The following is a 17,616-nucleotide window of genomic DNA, read 5'->3' on the forward strand; positions in this document are numbered from 1 at the left end:
GATGATTTTCCATAGGACACTGGATGTTCAGATCTTTAAGAGATGATTAGGTGCCTAGTTATTTAGAAGCTGACATTTTGGAGGTGGGGGCGACGAGGGGGAGGAACCATGCACTCGTATGTTTGTCAAAAGCATTATTTTTGTTCTAATAAGGTAGTTAGTTGATCAATGCTGTGATTTTTCTTTAGCTTTCTCCCAAGAGGGCCTCCCTTTTCATTTTAATGCTTGGGACAGTGAGTAGCTTAAGAAGTAACTTCATTGTCACCTTATGACATGAACTGAATTTGAGTTAGTCCATTTAATAACCTCATTTCATATATGATTGGCTTAAACTAGAGGAATTCTGCCTTCAAGAAGAGGCTCTTTGAAGAAACATAGGCAGTAAGCTCCTTGACAGTCTGTGTGATGAGTTTTTAAATCTGACACCAAAAGCCAAAACAACAAAAGCAAAAATAAAGAAGTGGGACTACATCAAACTAAAAAGTTTCTGTACAGGAAAGGAAACCATCCACAAAATGAAAAGGCAACCTGCTGAATGGGAGGAGATATTTGCAAATCACATTTGATAAGGGGCTAATATTTAAAATATATACAGAAGTCACACACCTCAGCAGCAAAAAAAAAAAAAAAAAAAATCTGATTTAAAAATGGGCAGAAGATCTGAATAGACATTTTTTTTGAGAGAGAGAGAGAGCGGAGAGAGTGAGCTTGAATGCGGGGAGGGCCGGAGGGAGAGAGAGAGAATCCTCAAGCAGACTCCCTGCTTGAGTGCAGAGGACTCAGGGGCTCAATCCCAGGACCCTGAGATCAGGACCCAAGCCGAAATCAAGAGTTGGCCACTCAACCAACTGAGCCACCGAGGCGCCCCTGAATAGACATTTTTTTTTTAAGACATCCAGATGGCCAACAGGTACATGACAAGATGCTCAACATCACTCATCAACAGGGAAATGCAAATCAAAACCATAATGAGCTATCGCCTCACACCCATCAGATTGCTATTATCAAAAAGAAGAAATAACAAGTGTTGGTGAGGACGTGGAGAAAAGGGACCCCTATGCACTGTTGTAAATTGTTGGAATGCAAACTGGTGCAGCCACTGTGGAACAGTATGGAGGTTCCTCAAAAAATTAAAAACAGGAGACTACCCTATGATCCAGGAATTCCACTTCTAGGTATTTATTCAAAGAAAACAAAAACACGAACTCAAAAAGATATCTGCACCCCCATGTTCACTGTAGCATTATTTACAATAGTTAAGATACAGAAACAGCCTAAGTGTCCATCAACAGATGAATGGATAAAGAAAATGTTAATATATATATACACACACACACATACATATATGAACACACATATATATACATACATATATAAAGAAGTTATATATATACATGAATGAAATCTTGCCATTTGTGACAACACAGATAGACCTTGAGGGCATTTTTATGCTAAGTGAAATCAGTCAACGAAAGACCAATACCATATAATCTTAGATGTGGAATCTAAGAAATAAAAAATAGAAAAACAAGCTCATAGATATAGATTGATGAAATGGGTGAGTTGGTTTTGCTTTTGGTCTAGTTTAAACACATTGGGTGAAAAAAAGAAAAAGAAAAAGAAGGTATGAGAGAACACAGTGCTAGGAGCATGGTATAAGAATTATCTGTCTTGGGGCACCTGGCTGTCTCAGTGGGTAGAGCATGCGACTCTTGATCTTGGGGTTGTGAGTTCGAGCCCCGTGATAAGTGGAGAGACTACTTAAAATCTTAAAAAAAAAAAAAAAAAAAAAAAAAAAAGAATTATCTGTCTCATTCCCAGGAGCGAAGCTGTGGGGAAAGCCTGCTTTTTCATCATGGCTGATTTCTTGCCAGTCTCCACTGTACCTTCTATCTCTGGGGTCCAGGAGAGCTGGCTCTGTTATGACAGGTTAATCTGCTTTGCAATCTCCATGTTGCATTACCGCTTATTTTAATTCCTTAGATTAGGATTTGATAATAGGATTTTTGCTTTGACCTGTCTGATGCATTCCTTTGTTCCCTTGTAAAAACAAACAAAAAAGAGGCTCCTTCCCTTCTGGCACTAAAAGCAGTTTTCTGTGGGCCAGACACAGTTCTGAAGACTATGTTAACTGAATTCTTGGGGAAGCCCTGTGGTGGGAAATACCACTGTGAGCCTCTTCACAAAGGAGGAACTGAGGACACAGATTGGTCCTGTACCCCTAAGTGGTGGAGCAGGGTAGAAAATACACAGAGCTTGCCCCTAGAGCTCATTCTGCTCTGTTAGTAGCAACAATTGCAGCACTTGGAAAGTTTGAATCTTGCAGGAACTTTCATTTTAAAAAAATATTCACATGCCCAAAATAATTCTACTTCTTCTGTTTTATGAAAAAGAATGATAAAAAGTGCACCTTCCACACTACTTTGTATTTTGTATTCTGTTACGTGTTAAGCAATTTTTCAGCAGGGCAGTCTATAAAATGCCTTTCTGTAGATAATGGGAGACTTGGAGTGAGCTTTAGTTTGTGAAGCTTTTGAACTTTCGTATTTGTATAATTGGGACTTTTTATTCAGATGTACCACTGTTCCAATTCAAACCATGTGAGGCTTTCTAGAATGGATGGTAATTTGAAACAGGGAGAGAAATAGCTGATTCCAATGAGTTTTGGGATGGTTGTCCAAAGTTCTTATGATTGTTCAATCCTTCCCTTTCAGTTAAATTATTGTGTTGGCATTAGGGATAAAAGATGCAAAGAAGAGAATAGAAGAAATGAGATAAGGAAATAAGAATGCTAAGTCATCTTAAGCTTTGAAATTTCTTTTGGAGATCTGGCATAATGGTAGGGTTACTTATGCCCCCACCCTCCCTCAAGAGAGCACGTTGACATTCGACTCCCCAGAGAAGAAATTCAAAATGTTTAACAGCTGTATGTCAGGGACACTGGTCAATCAGAGAAGACAAGGCTTCAAATGCCCACCAGGCTCTTAGGTGATGGCAGAATGTCTGCTCCCTCCTGTCCAAATTTTGATACTAGAATTGATACTACCATATTTGCTCCTTCTGAGTAAATTTCATTGCAATAGTAATGGGAAGATTCCTGCACTGGAACACTAGGATTAATATCCTTGCTCTCTACTCTGTGATCTGAGAAATCAGTGATCCAAGCCTCTATTTTGCACATGTGTCAAATACAGAAAATATCTATTTTCTTAGGCTCACACATATGGGAAAAGATACTTTGCATATGGAAAATGATGCATATTTTGAAAAGGACAAAGTAGGTAATGTTATGTGCTCCTTTTTCCTAGGTATACCTAACAAAGGTATGTTTAAAAAACTTTAATTATTTTTAAAGATTTTATTTATTTGTCAGAGAGAGAGAGAGAGCACAACCAGGGGGAGCAGAGGCAGAGGGAGAAGCAGGCTTCCCGCGGAGCAGGGAGCCCGATGCGGGACTCGATCCCAGCATCCCTGGGATCATGACCTGAGCCGAAGGCAGACGCTTAACTGACTGAGCCACCCAGGTGTCCCAAAAACAACTTTAATTTTTTAAAAAGATTTATTTATTTATTTTAGAGAGAGAGCCAGAGAGTGTGCGTGGGGAGGGGCAGAGGGAGAGGGAAAGAGAGAATCTCAAGCAGACTCCCCACTGAGCATGGAGCCTAAAGTGGGCTGGACACAGGCCTCAATCCCAGGATTCTGAGATCATGACCTGAGCCGAAATCAAGAGTCAGACGCTTAACAGCCTGAGCCAATCAGGCGCTCCCAAACAACCTATTTTGTTGTTGTTGAAATCTGTTAAAAACAATTGAACTGTAGACTTATGATTTGTGTACTTTTCTCTATGTACATCATGCTTAACTAAAACTTTTACTAAAAAAATAAAGCAGGAGTACAATAATATCTTGTCTATTCAAAATTCAATTATCTGGCAATCGAACCTATCTAGAATACAGCCAAATAAGCAAAAATAACAGGCTATCTCCCACAGCTGATTTGTTTGTAGAGTACCCTACAGAGTGAGGCTAGTGTCCAGATTGTCATAAATTAGGAGGATGACTGACACATTTAAAGGAACAGCACATGTAGCAAACAGCATGGGTTGAAATAGACTCATTAAAAGGAGGTCTGAAAAACAAGCACAACCTTTGGGAGGAAAGTTGTAAAGCAAATAACTGCTCACCATTAACTGCTCCTGAAAACACATAGTCCAATAATGTATTTATTAATTGTGATCCTGAGCATTCAAGGAAAGGTCCAGTCACATCCAGTGTGTTCTTTTTAAGAAGACAGGGCCATAAGATTTTAGAAAGTTACCTATCTAAAGTAGTTTATTATTTTTAAATCTGGTACGCAGTGGGGTAGACTCTCAGTATTGTAAAAAAAGAAAATAAAATAAAAAGTTCCCCAGAATGACCATAAGACTGGAGCATCAGCACTGTGTTATGTGCTTGATTGTGACTCTTGTTAGCTGCAAAAATGCTTGCAATTGTTTCTTTCAGGCCTACACTGAATGTTCTCTCTCTCCATCCTGCATTTCTACTCAGAGAAGCTGCAAAGAGTATGGAGAGAACATGGACTTAGGGTCTCAGAGATCTGAAGGGATACCCCAGGGCTATTTTTAAGATGTTACAGTCTCAGGCATGCTTGCCTACTGAAAAAAGGCTGTTTTTAAATCGAGGCATAACACAGTCAAGTGCACAAAAAAGACCCTGCTTGCTGTATTTTTCCTTATGTATGTACACGTGACCATCACTTCTGAGAAATGAAATGAGGCTGTTGGTAGATGGTAGTATTATTATTCACAACTTGAATAAGAACTTATGCCCAGTCTAAGTACTGGAAACCACCCATGTCCATTCTTCTCTTTTACCAACCGCAAACAGATGGTTGTCTGTATTGAACTTGGCTCTTTCTCTCTCTGTAGCCACTGCTCGATACTAAAGGAAGAGGCTCACTGCCTTCTCCATGACCCATGGCCACTCTCACCATCAGTTCACCAATATAGCCTGGAGCCTGGAGTACTGGTGAACTGATGGTGAGAGTGGCCATGGGTCATGGAGTGGTGTGGAAGGGACAGAATAATAATACTACCATCTACCAACAGCCTCATTTCATTTCTCAGAAGTGATGGTCACGTGTACATACATAAGGAAAAATACATCAAGCAGGGTCTTTGTTTTGTGCACTTGACTGGAACAAGGTCCCAGTGAATGTCTTCATAGCTGCCTTGACTGAGCCCATCGCCATTCTGTTCACCGTATCCTGGCTTTCATTTTTTCTTTGCTCTCTTTCTTTCCCGTCCTTTGCCTTCTCTTTTCTTCTTCCCCATTGTTTCTTACTCCCTGTTCTTCAATACCTTTTAATCACCATCATTAGATTTGATCTCTTAGTAGAGGTCACATGTGTATGTTTCCTAATTGTGTCTATTGTGCATCAGCAAAAAAGATAGTCCCAAACTTACAAACATATTTTATTCTAGAAGTTCACTTGTAAATGTCTTAAAGAATATATGATATGGTATTTGGCTTCAGTGCTGGATCAGAAAATTATTCAAACCAATAATATGGCTGACATAATACTTGGAATTGCTGGGTCACAGGACATTCATGAGCTCCTGAAATCAAGCTGCCTTGTTCTAAGTTCTGACCCTTTTGGGATCCTGTGAGAATGAGGAAGAGTGGTGTGGAAGGGACAGGTAGAAGCTTCCTTTCCTAACTTAGAAATGTCAGGACAGAACTCAGGGGCAAGACATGATGATAGAGTGGGTTGAGCATCAGAGATGGGGTGGAAACAAGTATAAGTATACCCATTTGCTCAGAGTCGAGTGCTCCTGTGTTGGGGACAAACATACCAGATCCTCCAGGGAAGTGTGGGAGGAGTTTGTAGAGAGAATGGATCCAGAAACTGGACTCCAGGTCTTTACTGAATGGATTTGCGACTGCAGATAAATCATCATCTCCCTGGACTGTTTTCACATCAGTAAAATAATGGGGTTGGACAAAATCTGGAGTCCTTTTTGATTCTGGTATCCTTATATTTACATGATTATTAAACTCACTATGGAGTTGGAGATTAGAATGCAATGAAAGTGACTAGCAATAAGAACTGTGGGTACAATGACACAGACACATGCAGTGATGACAGACATCACAAACCTAGGAAATGGTGTGCTCATGAAAGTGTGCCTCACTTGTCCTAAACTATCTGGGTCACTTGTCTCATATCTGCTAGAGAAAAAGACCTCTGCAGGAAAAGACATCTCGTTTCCCTGTTTTATTTCCCAAGAAATGTACACAAGTTTTAGAAATTTCCCATATACTTCTCCCTTCTTGGAAGAGAATGAAGTAACCAACTACACAGAAGCAATGGGTTGGTCCTCTGGGACTTAGGCAGGTTTTTGTGAGTTTGGGTAGGATGAGGTGGGGACACTGATGATGAGCTGACATGTGGTGTGTGTGAGTGAACACTCCTCTTCAGGGGAGCGATCCTATGGTCAGATAGGCTCTTCTAGGCCTACCCCTTCAAAATGTAACCACTCAGGAGGAACAGCCTAAATTGGCAGCCAGCCTGGCCATTTCATTTGTGATGACACACATCTAAAGAACATGGGGGGTTCACTCGAGTGAGCACGTCACTCTCACTTAGGTGTTCAGAAGTTTATGGAAGATAAGCCCTTCACCACATTATAAAATAAAGAATCAGACAATGTCTCCTGTAGAATCAATTCACGATGTCTCTATTGAGGTCCAAAGGTGACTAGTTACATGATTTACTGGTGATTTAAAAACCAGTGTTCTGTGGGATCATTAAAGCCAAAAACATAAAACAAAATAAAATATCTGTATATGAACCAATTGCCCAAATCCCAAAAGAAAAAGAAAATGCATTTTGGACAATACTATTAATAAGGCAGTTTATCCTTTCAGATACCTTTCTTCATAAAGATTCATTTTGCATCCTATAGTCTCTTCTTACTGTAAGTAATGCTTTCCTGTGATTCACTTAATATCCATGGACATCAGATAAAAGGTAAATAGAATTGTAACAAAGGTCTCACTTCTGGGACATGGGCAATTAAAACAGATAGACAGTATTCCTCAAATATCTGCTCTGCTATATTAATTGAAAATCTTAACCTTTTGTGATAAAACTTAAGTCTTTTTTTTTTAATTATTCTCATCCATAACTGATTTCGCAAAAGCCACTGGTCATCTTTTGGTGAACATTTCCACTTAAAATTATGAGTATTTTGGGAGGGGCGGAGCAAGATGGCAGAGGAGTAGGAGACCTGGACTTGGTCTGGTCTCAGGAATTCAGCTGGATAGGGATCAAACCATTCTGAACACTTATGAACTCAACAGGAGATCGAAGAAAAGAATAGCAACAACTCTCTGAACAGAAAAGCGACCACTTTCTGGAAGACAAAATGACAAGACGGAAAAAATCACCTCAACAAAAAGAACAAGAGGTAGTACCGACTGCCAGGGACCTACTCAATACGGACATTAGTACGATGTCAGATCTAGAGTTCAGAATCATCACTTTAAAGATACTAGCTGGGCTTGAAAAAAGCATGGAAGTTATTAGAGAAACCCTTTCTGGAGAAATAAAAGAACTACAATCTAACCAAGTCGAAATCAAAAAGGCTATTAATGAGGTGCAATCAAATATGGGGGCGCTAACTGCTAGGATAAATGAGGCAGAAGAGAGAATCAGTGATATAGAAGACCAATGATGGAATATAAAGAAGCTGAGAAAAAGAGAGATAAACAACTACTGGATCACGAGGGCAGAATTCGAGAGATAAGTGATACCATAAGACGAAACAACATTAGAATAATTGGGATCCCAGAGGAAGAAGAGAGAGGGGCAGAAGGTATATTGGAGCAAATTATAGCAGAGAACTTCCCTAATTTGGGGAAGGAAACAGGCATCAAAATCCAGGAAGCACAGAGAACCCCTCTCAAAATCAATAAAAATAGGTCAACACCCCGACATCTAATAGTAAAACTTACGAGTCTCAGACACAAAGAGAAAATCCTGAAACCAGCTCAGGAGAAGAGATATGTAACCTACAATGGTAGAAACATTAGACTGGCAATAGACTTATCCACAGAGACCTGGAAGGCCAGAAAGGACTGGCATGATATATTCAGAGCACTAAATGAGAAAAATATGCAGCCAAGAATACTATATCCAGCGAGGCTGTCATTGAAAATAGAAGGAGAGATAAAAAGCTTCCAGGACAAACAAAAACTAAAGGAATTCGCAAACACAAAATCAGCCCTACAAGAAATATTGAAAGGGGTCCTCTAAGCAAAGAGAGAGCCTAAAAGCAACATAGACCAGAAAGGAACTCAGACAACATACAGTAACGGTCACCTTACAGGCAATACAATGGCACTAAATTCCTATCTTTCAATAGTTACCCTGAATGTAAATGGGCTAAATGCCCCAATCAAAAGACACAGGCTATCAGATTGGATTAAAAAACAAGACCCATCGATATGCTGTCTGCAAGAGACTCATTTTAGACCCAAAGACACCCCCAGATTGAAAGTGAGGGGGTGGAAAACCATTTACCATGCTAATGGACACCAAAAGAAAGCTGGGGTGGCAATCCTTATATCAGACACATTAGATTTTAAACCAGACTGTAATAAGAGATGAGGAAGGACACTATATCCTACTTAAAGGGTCTATCCAACAAGAAGATCTAACAATTGTAAATATCTATGCCCCTAACATGGGAGCAGCCAATTCTATAAGGCAATTAATAACAAAAGCAAAGAAACACATCGACAACAATACAATAATAGTGGGGGACTTTAACACCCCCCTCACTGAAATGGACAGATCATCTAAGCAAAAGATCAACAAGGAAATAAAGACTTTAAATGACACACTGGACCAAATGGACTTCACAGACATATTCAGAACATTCCATCCCAAAGGAATGGAATACACATTCTTCTCTAGTGCCCATGGAACATTCTCTAGAATAGATCATATCCTAGGTCATAAATCAGGTGTCAACCAGTACCAAAAGATTGGGATCATTCCCTGCCTATTTTCAGACCACAATGCTTTGAAACTAGAACTCAATCACAAGAGGAAAGTCGGAAAGAACTCAAATACATGGAGGCTAAAGAGCATCCTACTAAAGAATGAATGGGTCAACCAGGAAATTAAAGAAGAATTAAAAAGATTCATGGAAACCAATAAAAATGAAAACACAACTATTCAAAATATTTGGGATGCAGCAAAGGCAGGCCGAAGAGGAAAGTATATAGCAATACAAGCCTTTCTCAAGAAACAAGAAAGTCTCAAATACACAACCTAACCCTACACCTAAAGGAGCTGGAGAAAGAACAGGAAATAAAGCCTAAACCCAGCAGGAGAAGAGAAATAGTAAAGATCAGAGCAGAAATCAATGAAATAGAAACTAAAAGAACAGTAGAACAGATCAACGAAACTAGGAGCTGGTTCTTTGAAAGAATCAACAAGATTGATAAACCCCTGGCCAGACTTATCAAAAAGAAAAGAGAAATGACCCAAATCAACAAAATCATGAATGAAAGAGGAGAGATCACAACCAACACCAAAGAAATGCAAACAATTATAAGAACATATTATGAGCAACTCTATGCCAGCAAATTAGATAACCTGGAGGAAATGGATGCATTCCTAGAGATGTATCAACTACCAAAACTGAACCAGGAAGAAATAGAAAACCTGAACAGACCTATAACCACTAAGGAAATTGAAGCAGTCATCAAAAATCTCCCAACAAACAAAAGCCCAGGGCCAGATGGCTTCCCAGGGGAATTCTACCAAACATTTCAAGAAGAATTACTACCTATTTTTCTGAAACTGTTCCACAAAATAGAAATGGAAGGAAAACTTCCAAACTCGTTTTATGAGGCCACCATTACCTTGATCCCCAAACCAGACAAAGATCCCATCAAAAAGGAGAATTACAGACCAATATCCCTGATGAACATGGATGCAAAAATTCTCACCAAAATACTAGCCAATAGGATCCAACAGTACTTTAAAAGGATTATTCACCACGACCAAGTGGGATTTATCCCTGGGCTGCAAGGTTGGTTCAACATCGCAAATCAGTCAACGTGATACAATACAGTAACAAAAGAAAGAACAAGAATCATATGATCCTCTCAATAGATGCAGAAAAAGCATTTGACAAAGTACAGCATCCTTTCTTGATCAAAACTCTTCAGAGTATAGGCATAGAGGGTACATACCTCAATATCATAAAAGCATCTATGAAAAACCTACAGCGAATATCATTCTCAGTGGGGAAAAACTGAGAGCTTTGCCCCTAAGGTCAGGAACGTGGCAGGGATGTCCACTATCACCACTGCTATTCAACATAGTATTAGAAGTCTTAGCCACAGCAATCAGACAACAAAAAGAAATCAAAGGCATCCAAATCGGCAAAGAAGAAGTCAAACTCTCACTCTTTGCAGATGATATGATACTTTATGTGGAAAACCCCAAAGACTCCACCCCAAAACTGCTAGAACTCATACAGGAATTCAGTAAAGTGGCAGGATATAAAATCAATGCACAGAAGTCAGTGGCATTCCTATACATCAACAACAAGACAGAAGAAAGAGAAATTAAGGAGTCGATCCCATTTACAATTGCACCCAAAACCATAAGATACCTAGGAATAAATCTAACCAAAGAGGCAAAGGATCTGTATCAGAAAACTATAAAATACTCATGAAAGAAATTGAGGAAGACACAAAGAAATGGAAAAACGTTCCATGCTCATGGATTGGAAGAACAAATATTGTGAAGATGTCAATGCTACCTAGAGCAATCTACACATTCAATGCAATCCCCATCAAAATACCATCCACTTTTTTCAAAGAGGTGGAACAAATAATCCTAAAATTTGTATGGAACCAGAAAAGACCCCAAATAGCCAGAGGAATGTTGAAAAAGAAAAGCAAAGCTGGCGGCATCACAATTCCGGACTTCCAGCTCTATTACAAAGCTGTCATCATCAAGACAGTATGGTACTGGCACAAAAACAGACACATCGATCAATGGAACAGAATAGAGAGCCCAGAAATGGACCCTCAACTCTATGGTCAACTCATCCTTGACAAAGCAGGAAAGAATGTCCAATGGCAAAAAGACAGTCTCTTCAACAAATGGTGTTGGGAAAATTGGACAGCCACATGCAGAAGAATGAAACTGGACCATTTCCTTACACCACACACAAAAATGGACTCCAAATGGTTGAAAGACCTAAATGTGAGACAGGAGTCCATCAAAATCCTAAAGGAGAACACAGGCAGCAACCTCTTCGACCTCAGCCACAGCAACTTCTTCCTAGAAACATTGCCAAAGGCAAGGGAAGCAAGGGCAAAAATGAACTATTGGGACTTCATCAAGATAAAAAGCTTTTGCACAGCAAAAGAAACAGTCGACAAAACCAAAAGACAACCGAAAGAATGGGAGAAGATATTTGCAAATGACATATCAGATAAAAGGCTAGTATCCAAAATCTATAAAGAACTTCTTAACCTCAACAGCCAAAGAACAAAGAATCCAATCAAGAAATGGGCAGAAGACATGAACAGACATTTTTCCAAAGAAGACATCCAAATGGCCAACAGACACATGAAAAAGTGCTCAACATCGCTCAGCATCAGGGAAATCCAAATCAAAACCTCAATGAGATACCACCTCTCACCAGTCAGAATGGCTAAAATTAACAGGTCAGGAAAGGACAGATGTTGGCAGGGATGCGGAGAAAGGGGAACCCTCCTACACTGTTGGTGGGAATGCAAGCTGGTGCAGCCACTCTGGAAAACAGTATGGAGGTTCCTCAAAAAGTTGAAAATAGAGCTACCATATGATCCAGCAATTGCACTACTGGGCATTTACCCCAAAGATACAAATGTAGGGATCCGAAGGGGTACGTGCACCCCGATGTTTATAGCAGCAATGTCCACAAGAGCCAAACTGTGGAAAGAGCCAAGATGTCTATCGACAGATGAATGGATAAAGAAGAAGTGGTATATATATACAATGGAATATTGTGCAGCCATCAAAAGGAATGAGATCTTGCCATTTGCAACGACGTGGATGGAACTGGAGGGTATTATGCTGAGTGAAATAAGTCAAACAGAGAAAGACATGTATCATATGACCTCACTGATATGAGGAATTTTTAATCTCAGGAAACAAACTGAGGGTTGCTGGAGTGGGGGGTGGGGTGGGAGGGATGGGGTGACTGGGTGATAGACACTGGGAAGGGTATGTGCTCTGGTAAGCGCTGTGAATTGTGCAAGACTGTTGAATCTCAGATCTGTACCTCTGAAACAAATAAGGCAATATATGTTAAGAAAAAAAAAAGAAGAAGAAGATTGCAGGAGGGGAAGAATGAAGGGGGGGAAATCGGAGGGGGAGACAAACCATGAGAGACGATGGACTCTGAAAAACAAACTGAGGGTTCTAGAGGGGAGGGGCGGGGAGGATGGGTTAGCCTGGTGATGGGTATTAAAGAGGGCACGTTCTGCACGGAGCACTGGGTGTTATGCACAAACAATGAATCATGGAACACTACATCTAAAACTAATGATGTATGGTGATTAACATAACAATAAAAAATTTTTTTAAATGTATGAGTATTTTATAGCACCCTTATCAACCTAATCCCAATTATTAAAGGAGTTTAATTTTTCAATCCTTCAATTTTATTTTAAAAATTTATTGATTTGTGGGCTCCTGGGTGGCTCAGTCGTTAAGCGGTTGCCTTCGGCTCAGGTCATGATGCCGGGGCCCTGGGATTGAGCCCCGCGTTGGGCTCCCTGCTCCATGGGAAGCCTGCTTCTCCCTCTCCCACTCCCCCGCTTGTGTTCCCTCTCTCGTGTCTCTCTCTGTCAAATAAATAAAATCTTAAAAAAAAAATTATTGATTTGTGTTTGAAACATTTTTCAAACTTGAGAAAATTAAAGTAAGCAATTGGTGAAATTGTAGTTTGTGGTTTACTTTTCATAGACAACTATTTTGATCTGATTTCTGTAGATGAAGTAGAAAAATAACTTCTTATTTGGAATGTCTAGTGCTTTGTATTTATGTACACAGAGTGATTCTCAGTTTTCAAAGCATTTTCCCACATTATGTTTTATTCGTCCTTATAAAAAACTCCTCAGGTAGATAAAAAAAACTAAAACCCCAAATTCACAGATAAATGATCAGTATTTCTTACTCCAGCACACAACCCAGTGTGACAGTGGAGGAGCACAGGAATTAAAATCAGACCCAGGCTGAGTCTTTCGTATCTGCAATACCTTTATTTGTACTATGTGTGGGATCTAGTTACTCAATCTTTCTAAGCCTTAGTTTCTCCATCTGTCCAGCGGGGTACTCTTCTCACAGGGTTTAGATTCTGCCCATCCTGTCCATCTACCAATCGCTTTGAAGTTGCAAAACACTATAGAAATAATGGTATTATTATGTTATTATTAGTATATATTCTATAATTAGTAGTTTTCATGTTATGTTTATTTTTTAAATGTATTTTTTAAGTAAGTGGACAATACGAACAGTAAGAAGTGAAATCAGTCAGAATCTAATTCTCTTTTGCAGCATTATGGAAATTACACAAATTCTCTGATGTCACCATTTTCCCTTTCACAATAAACATTTTCTCTCCACAGCAAGTAGGACCAAGATTCTGACTGTTTCAGTATCCAGACTTTGAGAGGCTGATTGTTTCAATATCCAAGCTGTTCTCTAATTTAAAATGAATCAGCTCTGGAAGCTGCAATAACTTTCTCAGACAAGTATGTTACCATTCAAAAAGTTATGACCTAACTGTATGTACAGACTTGGAAAATGATTTCATGCTAACAAAGTCAATGTTTAATATAATACTTAATCTGATAGAGTTCTTGTCAGTACTGTTGACGTTTTCCTCCTATAGCTCTTCATGAGATTTGAAATTATTGATTCAAAGCAATTTTTTATTTATAAAGACATTTTATTGACTTTTTCCCCTTGCATTCTTAGCCATTGTTTAAAGTTTCATGACTTTTTTCTGGTCTGTGTAGTATATTATTATCGAACTCTAAATTTTATCCAAATTTGCCAAAGCAATCCTCGGAATTGCTTGGAAAACTTATGACAGTGGATTAAAATTCCTAAATACATCATTGATTTGGGGGTCTACATGATTAAATTTGGATCTGATCTTTGGATCTTCCAGCTATTCATCTCATAAGAAAGTAGCAGTTTTTAGCATTAAATTAATCACAGATAAGATGGAGCTTAGCACAATCATTTTTCTCTTGACAGTTCTGAAAGTTAATCAAAGGTAAAATGTCCTAAATTACACCTCCTGCATTTAGTTCTTACTAACACCTGATGGCTCTGTTTTTTAAAAATACCTGATTTGAAAAATATCTGAAAATATCTGAATTGAAAACAATTCCATTTACAATTGCACCAAAAAGAATAAATTCTTGGGAATAAACTTAACCAAGGAGATGAGAGATCTGTACTTCAAAAACTATAAAATACAGGGCGCCTGGGTGGCTCAGTTGGTTAGCGACTGCCTTCGGCTCAGGTCATGATCCTGGAGTCCCTGGATCGAGTCCCGCATCGGGCTCCCTGCTCGGCAGGGAGTCTGCTTCTCCCTCTGACCCTCCCCCCTCTCATGCTCTCTCTCTCATTCTCTCTCTCTCAAATAAATAAATAAAATCTTTAAAAAAAAAACTATAAAATACTGATTAAAGAAATTGAAGATGACACAAATGGAAAGATATTCCATGCTCATGGACTAGAATAATTCATATTGTTAAGATGTCCATACTACCCAGAGTCATCTACAGATTCAATGCAATCCTTATCAAAACACCATAGTATTTTTCACAGGATGAGAATAAATAATCCTAAAATTTGTATGGAACCACAAAAGGCCACAAAAGCCAAAGCAATCTTGAGAAAGAAGAACAGAGCTAGAGGTATCACAATCCCAGATTTCAAGATATAATATATAGCTGTAATAATCAGAACAGTACAGTACTAACACAACAATAAACACAGATAAACGGAACAGAATAGAGAGCCCAGAAATAAACCCCCACTTATATGATCAATTAATTTATGACAAGGGAGGCAAGAATATACAGTGGAGAACAGATAGTCTCTTCAATAAATGGTTCTGGGAAAACTGGAGAGCTACATGCAAAAGAATGAAAGTGGACCACTTTCTTACATCATACACAAAAATAAACTCAAAATGGACTAAAGACCTAAATGTGAGACCTGAAACCATAAAAATCCTAGAAGAAAACACAGGAAGTCATTTCTCTGACATTGGCCATTGTAACATTTTCCTAGGAATGTCTCCTCAGGCAAAGGAAACAAAAGCAAAAATAAACTATTGGAACTATATCAAAATAAAAAGTTTTTGCACAGAGAAGGAAACCATCAACAAAACTAAAAGTCAACCTACCAAATGCAAGAAGTTATTTGCAGATGATACATCCAAAAAGGAGTTAATATCCAAAATATATAAAGAACTTATACAACTTTGCAGATGATACATCCAAAAAGGAGTTAATATCCAAAATATATAACGAACTTATACAACTCAACATCAAAAAAACAATCTGAATAAAAAATGGACAGAAGATCTGAATACACATTTTTCCAAAGAAGACATCCAGATGGCCAACAGACACATGAGAAGATGCTCAACATTGCTAATCATCAGGAAAATGCAAATCAAAACCACAATGAGATATCACCTCATACCTGTTAGGATGGCTATTATCAAAAAGAAGAAATAACAAGTGTTGGCAAGGATGTGGAGAAAGGGGAACCCTTGTGCACTATTAGTGGGAATGTAAATTGGTGCAGCCACTGTAGAAAACAGTATGGAGGTTCCTCAAAAAGTTAAAAATGGAACTACCATATAATCTAGCAATTCCACTTCTGGAATATTTATCCAAAGGAAACAGAAACACCAACCTGAAAAGATATATGCCCCATATTCACTGCGCATTATTTACAACAGCTGAGATGTGGAAACAACCTAAGTGTCCATTGACAAATGCATGGATAAAGAATATGTAGTGTATCTGGATATATATATACACACACACATACACAGACACACACACACACACACAATGCAATATTAATCATAAAAAAAATAAGATCTTGCCATTTGTGACAACATGGGTGGACCTAGGGGGATATTATGCTAAGTGAAATAAGTTAAAGACAAATACCATATGATTTCACTTATATGTGGAATCTAAAAAAAAAAAAACCCCAAACCAAACAAAACAGAAAAAGGCCCAGAGGGGCGCCTGGGGGGCTCAGTCATTAAGCGTCTGCCTTCGCCTCAGGTCATGATCCTGGGGTCCTGAGATCAAGCCCCACATCGGGCTCCCTGCTCAGCAGGAAGGCTGCTTCTCCCTCTCCCTCTCCCGCTCCCTCTGCTTGTGTTCCTTCTCTCGCCGTGTCTCTCTCCATCAAATAAATAAATAAAATCTTTAAAAAAAAAAAAAAGAAAAAGACCCATAAATACAGAGAACTGGTGGTTGTCAGAGAGGGGGACGGGGGGATGGGCAAAATGGGTAAGGGGAATGGGAGGTACAGGAGTCCAGTTATGGAATGAGAGGCACAGCGTAGTGTAGCCAATGGTACTGTAATGGTGTATGGGGACAGATGGTAGCTACACATACACAGTTGCTGAATCCCTGTATTGTATACCAGAAACTAATGTAACATTGTGTGTCAACTATACTTCCATTGGAAAAAAATACCTGTTTTGAAAAATATCTGCTTTGGAACTCATTGTAAATCTCTATAGAGTCTCTGGACCTTGTTCTGCTCATTCTTTATTAGTATCCTTAAAAAACGATAATTGGAATATTTGAGGTGAATACTAAGGTCTTTATAAGGTGGCTTGAATTTCCTCCCTTTTCCTAAGGAGTTTTAAGTTGCCTAGCTGACAGAAATGCCCTATTCTCTAAAAATGAAATACACACACTCTCAGGATTTTCTAGGCTACCAGAGGCAATTAGCTGCTTTTATTTTTTTAAAGATTTATTTATTTTGAGAGAGAGTGAGAGAGCACGCACGTGAGCAGGCGGGGGGGGGGGGGGAAGGAGAAGGAGAGAGAATCTCAAGAAGACTCCCCACTGAGTGTGGAGCCTGACACAGGGTTCAGTCCCAGGACCCTGAGATCATGACCTGAGCCGAAATCGAGAGTCCAATGCTCAACTGACTGAGCCACCCAGGTGCCCCAATTAATTGCTTTTAAAGAAGCAGTTGTTCATGCTCAGAACTCTGCACCGTTATCACCAGTGTCATCCACTCTCCTAAAGAGTCTTAAGATGCTTCCTTAATCAGCATCCTAAGTTCCTCGCCTTTCAGATAGGTTGGTTAACCAAGTTGACCTGACACATGACAGCTATACGTGACATCTCAAGAAATTTCAGTGAAATTCAATGATGCTACAATTGGGGAATAAAATTCTGGATTTTCTGGTTGAGGTGCTCTAAGATTTATTCTTCTATAGAGCTACCCACTTTTGGCAATCACACTGAA

At 39.1% G+C, this 17,616-nt stretch overlaps 1 protein-coding gene across 1 annotated transcript in view; it reads left to right on the top strand.

Annotated features, from left to right (window-relative positions):
• The window catches only part of MTNR1A (melatonin receptor 1A), a 37,341-nt gene that overhangs the window by 990 nt on the left and 18,735 nt on the right, over positions 1-17,616 (top strand). The gene's annotated exons all lie outside the window — the stretch shown is intronic.

This window comes from Phoca vitulina, unplaced genomic scaffold (assembly GCF_004348235.1).
Source record: "Phoca vitulina isolate PV1807 unplaced genomic scaffold, GSC_HSeal_1.0 scaffold15, whole genome shotgun sequence".
Classification (NCBI taxonomy): domain Eukaryota; kingdom Metazoa; phylum Chordata; class Mammalia; order Carnivora; family Phocidae; genus Phoca; species Phoca vitulina.